Source organism: Gekko japonicus, unplaced genomic scaffold (genome assembly GCF_001447785.1).
Source record: "Gekko japonicus isolate JY-2015 unplaced genomic scaffold, Gekko_japonicus_V1.1 scaffold801, whole genome shotgun sequence".
Classification (NCBI taxonomy): domain Eukaryota; kingdom Metazoa; phylum Chordata; class Lepidosauria; order Squamata; family Gekkonidae; genus Gekko; species Gekko japonicus.
The window spans coordinates 18,402-32,302 of NW_015163111.1; the positions used below are offsets into that span (position 1 = coordinate 18,402).

General features: G+C 45.0%; 1 pseudogene; it reads right to left on the reverse strand.

Annotated features, from left to right (window-relative positions):
• Nucleotides 1-1,401: 1,401 nt before the first annotated feature.
• On the reverse strand, nt 1,402-2,069 carry LOC107106635 (annotated as a pseudogene).
• Between the last annotated feature and the right edge of the window lie 11,832 nt (nt 2,070-13,901).

Consider the following 13,901-nt stretch of genomic DNA (forward strand, 5'->3'; position numbering starts at 1 on the left):
ATGTCATGTTGGTAAGGCAAAAGAGCTTGATTGAGCAACTTTACACCAGCTCAGAGTTTCATTTAAACTGTGTTACAACCCATACAAAACAAGCTACATGTGCTCAATTTGAACCACAGAGATCTGTGGTCCTTTGTGAATATTGTGCTGGCATGCTAATGAAGCCACTGTTGCTTTTAAACCAGGTCTAACTGTATGGCTGTAAGTGTACTCTGCATATGCTCAGTGGCACTTTTCTTCATTATTATTTCAAAACATTCCAGGATTCAGCCTTGGTATTACAACTGTATTCAGAATCAGACCTAGATACAAATTGAAGCCTTAGTTTTTTCTTTTTAAAAGTGGGGCTGGATCCCTTTCCAGGTTAAATGACACACAAATTCCAAACTACATCAAAACATTCTGTTGGCCGCTCCCTTAGTTGGAAAGTATTTGACTTATGGAAACAATCTCCCTCTGTCAATATTTTATTTTTCCATTTTGGAATGGGAAGTGGTCTGATTGGAGTATGATAAAAAGTGTGTCAAGCCTGCAGTTAGGGCATATCTCTTATTTCAAAATACATCCGTTCGAAAAAGGGCAGGGTTTCACAGCATCCAAGGCTCTGAATAAAATACCCATTCTCATACGATATGAAATATCTACAAACTGATAAAGAACCTTTGGCGAAAGGTACAAATCCCGAACAAATTAGCATCTAGCACTTTGACAGGATGTGGCTGCAAGAGAACTTCCTGTACTACTCCCGGTTCCTGGGAAAAAATCAGAAATGTGGCAGTTTTAGCAAAAAGATGGCAGAATCCGCCCTCTTCCCTCTATCAGTTTTGAACTGTACCATTAACCTGCCCACAAATGCGCTGAAATCAGGCACTTGCTATGCCTGGTGGGGGAACAAGCTAAGTAAACGAACATGCCCATCCCCTATTACCAGCTCCATAAGGTAACTTCTAATGTGGAGAGGAATCTATGATCAGTGCTTAATTTCTGAAAAGGGTTGAAAGCCTCAAGCTTGTCTGAGCAGCCGGGAACTATGACCTGAAAACCTTGTCTATAATGCCAAGGTGTGTAGGAAGGTGGAAGGCATGCATTCTGCACATGCTCAGAGGAACGGCTCTTTTTATTTCACGGGCCCTCAAACAAACAGGTTACAGGCCCGGCGTTGCCTCTGCATCTCTAGTTCGAATTAAAGCCCACTGTACATGAGGCCGCTGGGAAGTTTGTTCCCGGTTTCTGAAAAAGTAAGCTCTTCCGAGTGACCGAGGAAGGGAGGTTGCGAGAGAATCGCTTGCGAGCATTTCCCCACAGGGGGGGGGGGGGCAAGGGCTTCTGGCGAGCGGTATGTGAAAACAAGGAGTGGGTCCTAGTAGTCAGATCCCTCGGGGGCTTCAGAATCGTACTCACCATTTCTTGCCGGAGGAGGTGAAGTTTGGTCTCCAGTCGTTCTAGGGCACTGGAGCTGTGGCCGCGGAGTATGGCGGGGGCTCTTGGGGCCAAGGAGGCGGGGAAGCCGGCGGGAGCGGGACCACGTCCTCCGCCGGGTTGCTCGCGGTCCTTCTCGCCCTTGCCGGCGACCGGCTCCTCCCCCCGCAGAGAGCGCACAAGGCTCTCGGGGACTTTGCGCCCCAGCTTGAGCTCGATGTCGCGCAGATCTGGCAGGCAGCAATCTTCCATGGCTTTTGAATCAAGGAGGCTTTTCGGATTAAGAAGAGCTGCCGGCGGCGGCAGAGGAGAAGGCGCTCCAGTCCAGTCCGAGCCCTTTTAGCCGCACTGCCCGCCACTCGCCGACCTCTCCATGTTAGTCCCGTTTAGGTAATCCGCCCGAGCAGCGCCAGTCACAGGTGGGGGTGGAAGGGAGGGGAAGGACAGCAAGCCGGCCAGGTGACCCGCCGCAGGAGACAAGCAGAGTCGCTGCCTCTTTCCGGCAGCTGCATTATTTGGATTGCAAACTCCGGCCCTTGGGGTGGCGGCGAGGGCGTTGTTGCAGGAAGCAGGCGAACCCGCGCGCTACGCTGCCGGTCGGACGGCTGCCGGGCCTTTGGCTGGGCTCTGGGAAGCGGCAGTAGCAAGCGAGCAACCCCTCCGGGAAGCTCAGGGAGGAACAGGGGCTGAGTGCATAGCTCCCCCCCCCCCAGCCGCCCGCCCCGTATGACACTCCCGTCTGGGTGTGCTGGAGGAACAGAAGCACGGAAGGATGACCAGGCTCAGCGCGCGTGTGGGTAGAGCTCCCTCTACATCCCCCAGAAATTCTGCAAAGATTCCTCAACCGCAAGTTCGATCCAAATCGCTGAGTTTTCCAGAAAAACCGAAACTTTACGCCGTAGTGACAGGTGGACCTCAAAGAGGGCCAGCCCTTCTACCGTAATGCCCGTACAAGAAGCGCCTTTCCTTACCCTTCAACCCTGCAGGGGCCTCGCCCCCCTCCCCGTTTATCTTTAGCACTGGTCACAGGGCCGGCCCCAGGTTTTTTCGCACACTAGGCGAGGATACCTTCTGGCGCCCCCCCCCCCCCCCCCCCCCCCAATTTTCAAACATAAATGCATTTTAGGAAGAATGAACAGCAGCAAATCTGAAAGGTTGTGAGGTCGGTGGGGCTGAGAGAGCTCTTTCGAGGACTGCCCTTGAGAGAACAGCTCTGAGAGAACTTGTGACTGAGCCAAGGCCACACTAGCAGCTGCATGTGGAGGAGGAGTGGGGGAAAACAACCCGGGTCACCCAGATTAGAGTCTGCGCTCCTAACCACTAATCCCTGTAGGTGGGGAGGCCAGTGGCTCCTGCTCCTCCAAGAGGAGGACTGCTGCGCTTCTGAGTGCACTGAAAGACCCAACAGCGTGTGGCAGTCACCCACCCGGTCAAGAAAGTTGCAGGGCTCTTACCGGGGGGGGGGGGGGGGGGCGGGTTGGGGTGCCTAAGGGCCGGCGCACTCTAGGCAAGCGCCTAGTTCGCCTAGTGAGCGAGCCGGCCCTGGCCCTTCCTAGTCCTGATCCAACACCTGTAAATTATACTTCTGTCCCATGACAAGGGGGGGGGGAAGCCTGGGGTGGGATCATTTCTGCAGTTTTGTTGAGTTTGCCTACAGTTTATATAGAATCCTGAAGAATGTGTGCAGGCTCATTTGCCAGGGGAGGGATTTACTGGGGTAGCAGGTAGAGAAGTTCAAATGATCCACGAAGAAGCCTGACCAGTAGCTTTGATGGTGGGCATCAGCTCAGGCTTTGTGCAGGAGTCAGCAGGTGAGCTGACGTTGGTCACTGTTGTCACTGAGAGTCTCCAGCTTTCCGGGGCTTGGCACTGCATGCGCCTGAAGTGGCCCAGGGGAACATTCCCAGTCAGTCACAGTGTCAGTCTGCCCTGGACATTTCCATGCAAATGGAAAGCCACTTGGGCACCATTACAGGTTTTATGAATAAAAAGAAAGCATAGATTAAAAAGAAACCCCCCCACACACCAAAATTGGACCTGACACTCGAAACCCCAGTATGATGCCAGCTCTCTCACTTCCTTCAAATCTGTCAGCAAAAGCCACCTTTTTGGTGTAGACTTGGGCACATCTCCCGAGAGTGAAACAACTTGTACATGGAAGATCCCTAACTGGAATTCCTGACATTTTCTTTAATGTGAAAAAGTAGGACGGGGAGGGCCCTTTATTTGCAGGCAACAGATTTGAAAAGAATATAATTCATTCATTTTTTTTGGGGGGGGGGGAGGATACAAAGAACTAGTTAGTGTGGTGAAACCCAATCAACTTTTCTGACTTTTGAGGAGGAGATATTCATGTATGCTCCTTCTTGGAGAAAGGACAGAGTAAAAATGTAGATGATCGGTAGATGCCCGAAGGACTGTGTCACATGCCCATAGATGAATCTTCCTGAGATGGCCTAAAGACAAATAAGATATGAGGTCCCTAAGCTCCTGTTAATGACCAAGGCCTGATTTGTTACGCAAATGATGTGAGAACAACTTCCCCATGACCTAGTTCTGTAGTACTCTCATAATATGTATTTGGAAGAACCATATGGGAAAGCAAATTTATAATTTATTTCTGAGGGTGTTTATTAATTTGCTTCCCTCCTCCCCACCTGACAAATGACATGATTCCTTCCTGCATAATTGTTATAGTCTCCGATGGATGTTTGTGTGGAAAGGAAACTCATAATTCATTCTACTGAATATGGTTTCTCTGTACCAGTGATTCCCCAGCTGTATGTCATGAGGGAAGATGGTTTTTTGTGTGTAAAATTTAACCTTCATATTGGATGCATCCACCACTTTGTCCCCATTAGGGCTTGGTGGGCCCAGACAGCATTGACATCCACCCCACCAATATATAGGAAACAACAAATCATCGTGATCAAAAGCCCTTTCCACAGGGGTTTTAACAGGCATGGTGGAGTTCTAGAGGCAACATCATTGCCCCGAAAGCATAGTCCCATTCCTCAGAGGAGGCTGTGAAGTCAGATGGTGATGATAACTGGGTGGTCCCACAGTTGTAAAGAAGATGTTATCTATTTGTTTGGGAGCAGATCAAGGCACTGAGTTGGATCCAGCAATGCAATAAGCAGAGGAAAAGAAGTTTTCCCAAATGCAGTTCTGCTTGCCCAAGACTGAAAGAGTGAGCAGCATTGTTTTTTCCTTTCCAATCAGTGTCACTGTATGGGGGGGGGGGAGGCAAAAAGCTGTTTTATGCAGTCATTACAGTCCAATTTGGAGTCCCAATTTTATGGAATCATTACAGTCCAATTTGGAGCTGCGAGGTGACAGTGGGATCAACAAAGGTCATTATTGGAGGGGGAGGTTTGCTGAAATATACATAAAGACACACACACACACAAAATCAGCATTTATTACAATTGAAGATAAGCCAAAATATTTCTCTATCTATCTGTCTCTGTCTGTCTGTCTGTCTGTCTGTATGTCTACACATACACACACAGTAAGAGTGAGGTGAGCTGAAATATACATAAAGACACACACACACACAAAATCAGCATTTATTACAATTGAAGATAAGCCGAAATATTTCTCTATCTGTCTCTGTCTGTATGTCTGTCTGTATGTCTACACATACACACACAGTGAGAGTGAGGTGAGCTTCCTTTTTAAAGTAAAAAAACCCCCAAACCGTGTTGGTGACCTAGACATGCTTCCTCTGTCCTCATTTCTGACAGTGTGCCAAGGAATACTACTGTCAGGCTGGCTCCCTCTCCTTTCCACAGGCTGCAACAAGCCCCATTCTATGTTTTCCCCTCAAATGGCTGTGCCCCGCCCCCAGCGTGCCCGACGTCATGACGTCACTTCCCTGTGACGTGCATGCGGCGCCCGCGCGCCGGGAGCCAGCACAAAGTCCCCCGCCAGCAGAGGTAAGTTGATTTGGCAACCCTATGCCAGCCTCCAGGTGGGGCCTGAGGATCTCCCGCTTTTACCACTGATCTCCAGCTGACAGAGATCAGCTCCTCTGGAGAAAATGGCTGCTTTGAAGGGTTGACTCTATGGCATTGTACCATGCTGAGGCCCCTCCCCTCCCCAAACCCTCCCCTCTCCTGGATCCACCCCCAAAGTCTCCAGATATTTTCCAGTGCAGACCTGGCAACCCTAGCTGTGATCCAGGTTACAGGTGTCAAAAGAAGGAGTGCTTTTGTAGTGCAATGCAGTTTGGGAATTACTGCAGTAGAGGAACCAAGTGGGAAGGATGAATGATGGCTTCCTTCCCACACAAACTTTCTGCTGGGAGAATTCATGTATTATTGAAGCAATGAGGGAGCAGACCACAGGGAGGCTGTTCACATGCTTCTGCTTTAATGAATTGGGCCTGAATGACGGAGCATTTTCCTGAGCAGAGATATATCACATAGTGCTATTACTTTTGTAGCCACAGAATGCAAGCCCAAAGGAATCACAACAGAACTCCTCTGTGACTGAAATCAATAAAAATGTAGCCATTATCTCAAAATGAAAGCAGGTTTATAGGCCTAATAAGGCCACCAATTTTGCTTGCTGTTATCCTAGTAAGGCTGAGGCATGAGGGATTCCTTGAATTCACTGCATTATTGCCAGACTCCAGGGAACAGGCTAAACAGCTTTAACTGGTTTTTATTTGTTTTGGGTTTTTTCCCTCTTACATGTTCTGTTCTACTGCCATTTAAAAGGATAGCAGCTGATCTGCTCAGTTTATTTTTTTTCCTTCAGGCCTTAGTAACATGGACAAATGGAACATGATACTGTCTGTCATGGTGGATAAAACGTTGTAATCTAAGTATCAGAAAGAAAGCTGATCTCTTTACATAATGAAGAAACGTTTTTATTTTTTTTAAAGTGTTCTACAGTACTACATCCATATAGAAACCAAGAACTAGCCTTTATTTGGAAACTGTTTGAATCAGGAGGTTATCTACTTTGGAAGTTTAGAAGAACTCTGATGTTCTAGGTAATATCACAAAGTGATTAGATTAAGAGGACAGAGGTTATTGACCTTGTACGGAATATAGTTATTCCTATTCATTTTCTTCAAGCACCTGACTTACAGCCTTTCCGCAAAAAGAAAGAATCAGCTGTCAACCCTGGAGACTTAATTGGTGCTGTGTGTACTTCTGGACAGACCTGGATTTACACAGAAGCTAAGTAAACTACAGTTTACATTCTCAGATGACAAGGACCTCGAAAGAACATTATTCCCCCCCACGCAGTGTCAGAATTCCAAAGGCGCCTGCGGGCTCAAAAAGGTTGGGTATGCCAGTTCTAAACCTTTTCATTTATTTAGATATTAATACACAGCTTGTCTCCCTAGATCCAAAGCAGTTTGCAACATGGTTTTCTCCTCCCCCTGTGAGGTGGGTTAGGCTGAGACAGTGACTGGCCTTAAATCACCTAGCAAGCTTCCCTGGTTGAATGCCTTTCCCCTGCCTGTGGCTTACCTCTGTGTTGCCTGTTTTCTTCATATGCTTCTCCCCCCTCACTGAGTTCAAATATGAGAAGCGAGTTTGGCTGACAGAAAAGAGCTTGAGGTGAGAGGCTGTAAGAACGTAAAAGTTTGGTGCAGAAATGGTTCATCTCCCTTATCTGCGTACCTCTTTTGTTTTAAGAATTGGACTGCTAGTCTTAATTTTACATATCATTGGGCCAGACTCAAGTTTAAACAAATAGGTCTACCTTAGTTACATCGAGTATAACCTTTAGTCTAATCTTAAACAATGAGGGTAATTCAAGAATCTTAGGACTTGGCCCAGGTAGGGGTTGCCAGCTCTGGGCTGGGAAATACAAGGAGACTTGGGGGGGGGTGGAGCCTAGGGAGGATGGGGTTTGGGAGGCTGTGCATAATGCCATGGAGTCCATCCTCCAAAGCAGCCATTTTCTCCAGGGGAACAGATCTCTGTCGCCTGGAGCTCAGTTGTAATAGCAGGCAACCCTAGGGTTGCCAAGTCGGAAATCGTCGGGAGCGGGGGACATAGAGTTTCCCCCTCGGATGGTCATGGCTCCGCCCCCAGCGTGCCCGGTGTCATAACGTCACTTCCTGGTCACGCACACGCCGGGGTGGGGTTTCCCCCCGGGGCCCGATCTGCCGGCGGCGGGGAACGGGCCTCTGGGGCGGGGTTTCCCCCACCCCCTGGGGGGACTTGGCAGCCCTAGGCAACCCTAGGCCCTGGCCACCTCCTTATCTGACTTTGCTCCTGTGCTCTTGCTTTCATCAACCTGTGTTAGGGTTGCCAGGTCCCCACTGGATACCAGCAGGGGGTGGGTTGGGTTGCCAGATCCAAGCTGGGAAACGCCCAGATTTTGGGGGATGGCGTCTGGGGATGACATGGACCTCAACGAGTTACAATGCTAAAGAGTTCACCTTCCCATGCATACATTTTCTCTAGGAGAACTGATCTCTGTAGTCTGCAGTTGAGCTGTAATTCCAGGGGATCCTCAGGTCCCACCTGGAGGCCGGCATCCCTAAGTCTTGTGTCCATTTTAAAGTAAACTCTAGATTTGACATAGGTTAACAGGTACACAACATTGTGGAGAATTTTCCTTCTGTCTTTTATCTATTGTCAGGTTTCAGACAAATTCTTATTACTTCAGGGTCAGAGGTTTCCTCAGAGAATGGCTGAGTTGATATTTAGCCTGGTATTAAATCATGTTGAAACAGATATGGGTGGGGGGAAAACAGCCCTTGTTCATTTTCTGGAGTTGCCCTCTGTTCTTCAACTTTTCTTTTCTGATGTAACCAAATAGCCTTGCTTTGTCCAGTTTGCAGTTATATACGTTTACATTGTAAAAAAAAGGTAGGCTCGAATCCAGCCATGCTTAAGGAGAAATGCAGGCTAAAGGTTGAGCTGAGCAAATCTCTAACTGCTGCATGGGAAAGTCATTCATAAGCCAACAACCATTTTAGCTAAGGTAGCTTTCAAAGGTTCTTGTTTGTGGAATCTGACAGGCAAGTAACTTGAAATACAAGATCTTTTAATAGTGGAGATGCCAATCCCATCTTTCATATAAAATCAAATAACTGGCTTTTACTACCTTTCATAATCTGTGATGAGAACTTGTCTTACAGATTCTCTAGCTTAGTGTCTCTATTTATGTCTCACACTCTCCAGAATCCACCCAAAATGAGCAGGTGAGCATAACAGAACAATAAAAACACATTGAAATATAGCAAAATAACTCTTTAATGAAAGTTAAAACAGGAACAGTAAAACCAGTCATCAGTAATAGCAAGCAGTGGTATAAAAGTAGATATAAAAGCAAACAACATAAAAGCAAGTAAAAAATAGGAGGAAGAAATCAAATTCAATTAAAAACCTGGGTGTACAAAAGCGTTTTGACATGGTGTCTAAAAGACAGCAATGTAGGCAACAGGTGGGCTTTGAGGTGGGAGGGAATTCCCTAGGAGTCACCATTGAAAAGACCCCATATCTAGTCACCACCCAACTCACTTCTGTGGATGGGGGCACCAGGACTATTGCTTGAGATTGGGACAGAACTGGTAAACTAGATAGTGAAGCAGGAGATGATCCTCCAGGTCATGTTTCATATGAAGCGTAGTAGAATAATCTTTTATTAGCACAGAGCAAGCAATATGTGTTGAATACAAATCTGGTAAAGGCAGAGAAATCATTCCCCCATATTCTGCAGTATGTGTATTATACATACTATTCTACTACTATTACCTATAATTACCCACCTATTACTTTGGGTCTACATTGGCTAACAAAATCTCTCTCTCTCTTTTTAAGGAGCAGTTTACCTTTCCAAATAGTAGCCAGGGCCAACTCTGCTTAGTTTCCAATGTCTGACAAGATCAGGCTAGCCTTGGGTTATCCAGGTCAGGGCACCCATGTATCTATGTCACTTGATTTCTTAGCATGTGAGTATTCAGCATCCTCATATATGAACTTACTTCAGTGGAAAGCACTGTGCTTTATTTGATGCAAAGTAGTATGAAGTTCCTCCTGTGGAGTTTGATTTGTAACGATTCATTCACACATGCAGGTCTTCGGTTATCAGGGAACAGATGTGCATGTGTGAAACAACTGTTGAATGGAACAAATGGAAGGGGTATTTTATGTGGCTAACAGGCCATCAGAATTTACAACCAGGATTGAAGTTAGTTAATATACTGTACAGAAGCGGGGGTACAAGTATAACCTATACTGTTTCTTTCCCCTTTTCTTTAATCACCTCAGGGGTGTGTGTGTGTGTGATGGGGGGGGGAGGATAAAAAGTCCAGAGAACCCAATAGGGTATAGCTGCTTAGGTGGCATAATAGGGAAGTATTATTGGTGCTCAACAAACCGTAATCCCAAGCATGTTGGAATTATATCAAGCTAATGAATGTGAGGATTGGAGAATATGTGTCTGGAAATGACCCTAGTTCAAAAGATCTTATTGTTGGTCATGTTCATCCCTTTATGATATAGATGCTGAGGCATCATGCAGTTTATTAACTATTCTGTAGCCCAGTAAGAGCATATGAACAAAATGCCCTGCTTTTTTTTTTAAGACTTTTAAAATCATCAGGCAGGGTTGTTCTATAAAACACTGGTTTGTTTGTGTCCCTCTAAGCTGAAAGAATGAATGACCCTTAAATCTGGGAAACCTTAATACACCAAAATATTTCTTTTAAATAAAGAGCCGAATGAATTCTTATGTCCAAGGATTCACTTTTGTAAAAGGAGCTCTGCCGGACAATAGATTTGCCACATGCTAAAATAGGCTAACACTCTCTACTTGAAGAGAAGGAAGTTTAATTAAGGAATGGCATTTGCTTGGTCAGACAAATGTATTGGGCCTCAGTGTGTCATCCTTAGTCATATCAAATACTGCTTATCTCCATGAGTCATCTTACCAAAATTAACAAAAGCATTGCTCACTTTAAAGAAGAATTTGACTTGGGTGTGTTTGTGTCTGGTTGGGAGATAGGATCTAGTTCCTAAGAGTTAAGGTGATCAAATCTAGCATATTGTTTTTGTCTCTGACAAAAGTATTTACAGGCTTTCATTTCTTAGGAATTTTATCTTCTAATTTCACACATAAGTAGAAGTCTCTTGAAAATGATGTGAATGGCCATCTTGAGGGAGGGGCTGTGGCTCAATGGTAGAGCAGCTGTGCGGCATGCAGAATTCATGGCATCTCCAGTTAAAAGGACCAGGTAGTAGGTGCTTAACCTCTGCTTAAGACCTTGGAGAGCTGCTGCCAGTCTGAGTAGACAATACTGATCTTGTTGGACAAATGGTTTGATTCAGTATAAGGCAGCTTCATGTGGATGCTTCTCTTCTCAAGCTGTGGGTCTCCATGTGCTATTCAGAAGCTTTCTAGGAGAAAGACTCCTTATATCTTTTCATACTTGAACATTCTTGTACTGTTTGTGCCATTTGTGGGGGCACAGAACAGTAAGAATTACTTCAAAATAAACACCCAGTTATGTATGGTTTAGTGTGTGTGTATACACACAAACGCACAATATACACACATACATACATACTAGCCCAGCCCAGGGAACTGAAGGAAGAGGGGGGGAAATCACCTTCTTATATTCTGCTTTTGAAATGGCATAAAAGAGGCTTTTGAAAGTTCAAAATAAAATATTTTATTTAACTTGTAGGAGAAAAGGTCTGGTGGAATCAGGTGTAGGATGTATGAGGTGAATAGATAATAAAACTGAGGTAACTTTGTATTTACACAAACACCAGTTAATTTGTTGCCAACAACTAAATGTTTCTGCTATTCAACAAGGTCTTTAACAAGGTCTTTAAAACTTTGAGGAGAGGTTTCTTTTCAGTTTCTTCTTAAACACTCAAGCGTAGGTTTCTGAGTTTCACTGACACATAAGGTTTAGAAGGCAGGAACATACAACCAAGTTCCCCAAATTCTTCTTTATACACAGACCAGGGATCACTCCTCTTTTCTAGAAGCTATTTCCCTTTTTAACTGGGTAGGGATCACTTCTCTTTACTAGAAGCTGTTTCCCTTTTTTGGCTTGAACGAGGATCCTCCTTGATTCACTCACTCTCTTAGCCTCCTTCCCAGCCCACAGTCAGTGCATAACTGTCTCTTCTTCAGCTGTCTTTCCTTAACTGACTCTCTCAACAGAATTCTGTTTGAACAGCCTGTTATTCAAAGGTTCTCAAACTCTTTTAGGCAGGATCCATTGACGGTCTGTCACAACAGTATATTTGGGGCTGCTTTGAAAAATCTTTAGAAATATCAACTAGTCCACAATATGGTGGTCAGCTTTTAGACAGGGACTTGCCATAGGGATGATATTCCTTTGATAGTTGAAGATCTTCACTGGCTTCCAGTTTACAGTCACAATTTAAGTTTTGGGTGCTGATCTGGGACCAGAAAGACTAAAGGACTGTCTCTGACCATATGAGTGGGCCCACCAGCTGAAATAATCTTTGGAGGTCCTTCTCCATGTTCCACAACTGTTATAAGTTAGCCAGGTATCAAGTGGAGTACAAGCTCTTTGTATGTGATATTGTCCAGCCTATAGTTTCAGGTGGGCAGCTATGTTGGTCTGCTATAGAAGAGCTAGATTAGAGTCCAGTAGCACCTTAAAGACCAACTTTTGAGAATCAAAGCTCCCTTTGTCAGATTCATGAGGGATGTAATTGGCCAGGCATATTGGGACCGAGCTCAGCTTCCGTGGTGCTGCCAGTGCCTTGGGGGCTTGCTGGGTGGATGATCAGCCCTATGTGCCATGCAAAACTGGTGTGGTGGGCCACTGTTTGACAAGCACTGTTTGCTTTAGATTGTTGTTCAATTTTTATGTACTATAAGTGGTCCTGGGTGCCCCTATGGTGGCAGAAAAACAGGGCATAAATTTTTCAAATGAATGAATGAATAATAAATACGATACACCAGATGGTGGCGCGTATTCATTAGCAATCCCAATTTGTTGTTTGAAATGCTGATCTGTCCTAAGGTCTGCTGAAGTTTCTCCGGTCCAGAACTGCTCTGGTGTAAGATTTCAGACTTGGATTACTTACTTGTGAGTTGTTCTATGGAGAGAGGAAGGGCGTCATTCAGCCTGAAACCTCTCACACTCTGTGATTCAGCACCATCCCCTTATCAAAACTAGAGCCACTGCCTGGGAACAAAATGTATCAGGCTCTTTCAGGACAGTTAGTAGACTGACTTCTTTTCAGGCTGATCTGGTCTAATTTATTACAGCAAGAGCCAGTAAAACAGTACGATTCTGATATAAGAGAGATTAAAACAGTAATAACATAGCAATAGTATAAAAACATTAACAAGAGAAAATTAATAAAATTAGTAAAATAAAATAATAATAATAATAATAATAATAATAGAATCACACAATTTTTTTCAGCTAAAATAAGTTTACGTTTCCTAATAGCTAAGAAACAAAATTTTGCCACAGCATAAGTCGCTGAACTCTGAATGTCTTCTAGGATGAATTTACAAAGGACTTCTGGCCTAAAATCAAGATAAGACTGCAGAGGGCTAAATCTAGCTAGAAGGGGTAGTATAATATGATCTCGTCCTTCCTGATAGAATTTGCAGAACAGTAGGACATGAGTAACTGACTCCACCATATTAGCCATGTATGGGCATATATGTTCATGCATTGGAACTCGAGTGAATTTGCCTTGCAGTACAGCGGAAGGGAGTGCCTCAAAATAGGCTCTGGAAAAGGCCCATCTATAGGGCTCATAAAAAGTTAAAGGTAAAGGTTTCCCTTGCTCGAAAGCTAGTTGAATCCGACTCTAAGGGGCAGTGCTCATCTCCGTTTCCAAGCCAAAGAGTCAGCGCTGTCCGAAGACATTTCCATGGTCATGTGGCTGGCATGACTAAACACCAAGGTGCATGGAATGCTGTTAATTTCCCACTGCAGTGGTACATATTTATCTACTTGCAATTTCTTGCTTTCGAACTGCTAGGTTGGCAGGAGCTGGAGTCAGAGACGGGAGCTCACTCCATCACGTGGCACTAGGGTCTTGAACTGCCAAACTATAGACATTCCAGTCCGCAGCTCAGTGTCTTAACCTCTGAGCCACCATGGCCCCTTATAGGGCTCATAGGTAATGTTAAATAAATAAGGGACAGCGGTAAAATTAGGCAACATTAATGGGGAACTGATACTGACTTTATTGAGGCACTCTTCTTCACATCATCAGACCTAGAAGTGAAGCACTAAACAGCCAATAGGGCAAAAAAGTCCTAAAACAAGAATTAGGCATTATGGCCTGTGCTCTAAATCCTAGACCATGTTTGTACTCTTATCTCAGTAAGCTCCTTGATGGTCCTAAATGTTTTGACCTACTGATGTGGTGAGTGGCTGGATTGTCATAATTTGCCAGGTGTTTAAAAGTGGCATCTGACTATCTTTCCTAATCCCACATCTCCTAATCTCCTATTAACCATCTGTGGCAAAGAAAAGCCTTTGTTTATTTGTC